This window comes from Dipodomys ordii, unplaced genomic scaffold (assembly GCF_000151885.1).
Source record: "Dipodomys ordii isolate 6190 unplaced genomic scaffold, Dord_2.0 Scaffold96, whole genome shotgun sequence".
NCBI classification, from domain to species: domain Eukaryota; kingdom Metazoa; phylum Chordata; class Mammalia; order Rodentia; family Heteromyidae; genus Dipodomys; species Dipodomys ordii.
The window spans coordinates 2,271,018-2,273,590 of NW_012267312.1; the positions used below are offsets into that span (position 1 = coordinate 2,271,018).

The following is a 2,573-nucleotide window of genomic DNA, read 5'->3' on the forward strand; positions in this document are numbered from 1 at the left end:
GTCTCTGGTCTGCTTGTGGCCCTGTGGCTTGGTTGGTTTCTTAAGTCAGTTTGTTTGGACAGGCAGAAAAATGCTCTGCTTTACCCAGGATTTTGAGATCCTCCTCCCAGGTTAGTTTAATGGGAGGCTGATCTGCTTTGAGAATCACAAAAGAGGGGGATGCAGTGATGAGGCTAGGTTCTGGGTAGAGTTGAGGCCTTTCAAAAAACAGTAGCTTTTCCCTGGGGCTAGTTTGTGAAAAACTCACAGACCCCAGCCTGGAGCCATTCTCAGGGTTTCTGTTTACTGATTTTCAATTGATTGTCAAGGCTGCTAGAGGGAGGGGCAGCCTCTGGCTCTGATTACCCAGTGAAGAAAGCCACTCCTAGGGCTGGCCCTCGAGCTGGGTAACTTTTCCCTGGGTGGAGCCGAGTCTGGCAGGTAAAGCTGCCATTAAGTTCTTGTGACCTGCTAAATGACTCATTTTATTCCAAGGCCTGAGTTGGAGCTAGCAGCTCCACTGAGCTTTCTCAGTATCCAAGATGGAGATCACTGGTGCTGGGGGGGGGGAGGGTGGCCTTCCCTCCTTTGCTCCCTGAGAAGGAGTGAGGACGTCGGGCTTCTACTCACGCCAAGTCTTGGCTCCTGGGTCGTCTCTGGTCTGAGAACTGCAGGATGAAGATGTCTGCTCCTCGTTGGTTCTTGCTGGTGTTGAGTAGAATCCGCTCGCCCGCTGCATCTGGCTCCTTCGTCCCGGACTCTCTGTGGCTCAGGTATGGTGCCCTGCAGTCACCGCTGCCACTGCTGCCGCCGCCAAGGTGGCTGCTGACAAGCACTCAGATGTGTCTCCTTGCCTGGATTTTCCCTCTCTGGCGTCTCTCTGTCCTGTGATGGCACCATTGGTGTGATTCTTTTACTTAGGACTGTTCACTGGAACTCTAAAACTGCTTTCTATGTGAGAGCTTGTTCAGATTCCAGCTTCTCCTCCGCCATCTTCCCGGAATTCCTACATAGCAATTTTTAACGAATCCTTGCAAAATAACATACAATGTAATCATGATATAACAAGAAAGCATATGTTTTGTTCTCTCCGGGAAACACTACTTTGCCCCACATTGAACATTCCACCTAAGACCCACTAAAAGTGGAAAGAACAGTGGGAAGGATGCATGTGGTCAGGGTCAAAGGGCAAGGGGTTGCCAGTGCTTCCAGAAACTGCAGTCTAGCTGTCTTCTTGATCTCTCAAAGCTTCTGTATACAGCCGAGGGAAGGCCTTGTGGATCGTATCAATGATCTTGACCAAAACTTCCAATACTTTCATCTTGGTAGTTTCAGCATGGGCTCTGAAACCCCAAATGTATTCATAGCTGGGAGGATTACTGCCAGGTATCCTGCGGTGTTCCAGGTACCCATCCTGCACCCAATCTTTGGTGATGAGCCTTCGGGCTCTCCAAAGAGTGTATGTTTCTTCCCAGAATGCATTCCTTGTGCATTCAGGAAATCCCAGATTTCTTCCTCCGTGGCACAGTTTCCCCTCATAAAAATCACCCCCAGGAGACTCAGCACCAGACCTGACTTGGGCAACCCCTTATTTACATTCAGACGACACTCACTACAGAGGCCCAGCTTGTTCACAAGGGCATAGGAGTGTGTCTGAGGGTCAATTTCCTGCAACTCAACACCAAATACAAGTTCCAGGTGCTTTGATGCACTCTTGAAGATCTCAGAGAAGTGGCACTTGAACTTCTTTTTGACTACCTTCATCATAGCTGCCTGTGTAACATGCTCCTTCGATTTAAACTTCTCCAGCAGGAACTGCACCAATACATTTTTCTTCCAGTTGATATACTCTCCAGTGGAGGTTTCTAGCTGGCATGTTCTGGAACATCTCTTATGTGCAGCTTTATTAGGGTCTTCAGCACATGCATTAAGTCCTTCAGCCCCTGCATTAGAACCCTCAGCCCCTGCATCAGAACCATCAGCATCTACAACGGGACCCTCAGCCCCCACCTCAGAGCTTACAGGAACAGCCTCTTCAACAGAAGGACCAATGGGATCAGCAACTTGAGACTGCTGGGGAGAGCAAACAGCAGGTGAACTGACGGAAGCATCCTCATCAACAAGAGAAGCTGATGGGGACTCCACCTTCTCAGCAGTGGGCTGCACATCCTGGCTCTGGTTATCGCTACATGTCTGCTGACGCTTAGCACGTGAGCGTTGCTTACTCTTCTGACCCCGTGGTATGATGGAAACCTGAAACAGTTAAAACCAACAGAGGAGGAATGGAACTTATGAGTACCATAATCAGGAGAAATTATCTTATTTATAGCCTAGGCCATCTTGGCTTTTTTGTTCCCCCCAGGACGCTGCCCTGCTTTCCCACCAGACTTCTTTTCTCCTTCTCCTGGTCAGTCTAAGTCCGGAGAATCCTGTGGAGCAAGTTTGAAAATCTTTTTTTTTTCATGTTCAGAACATTGTTTTGAGTCTATTTTTATTCTTCATATTTTTTTTATTGTGAGAATACCATACAGAGGGGTTACAATTACATGGGCAAGATAATGAGTACATTTCTTATCAAGCATTGTTGCCTCCTC

At 48.2% G+C, this 2,573-nt stretch overlaps 1 pseudogene; it reads right to left on the bottom strand.

The window, feature by feature from the left end:
- Nucleotides 1-1,201: 1,201 nt before the first annotated feature.
- LOC105993438 overlaps nt 1,202-2,573 on the bottom strand; it is a 2,691-nt pseudogene continuing 1,319 nt past the window's right edge.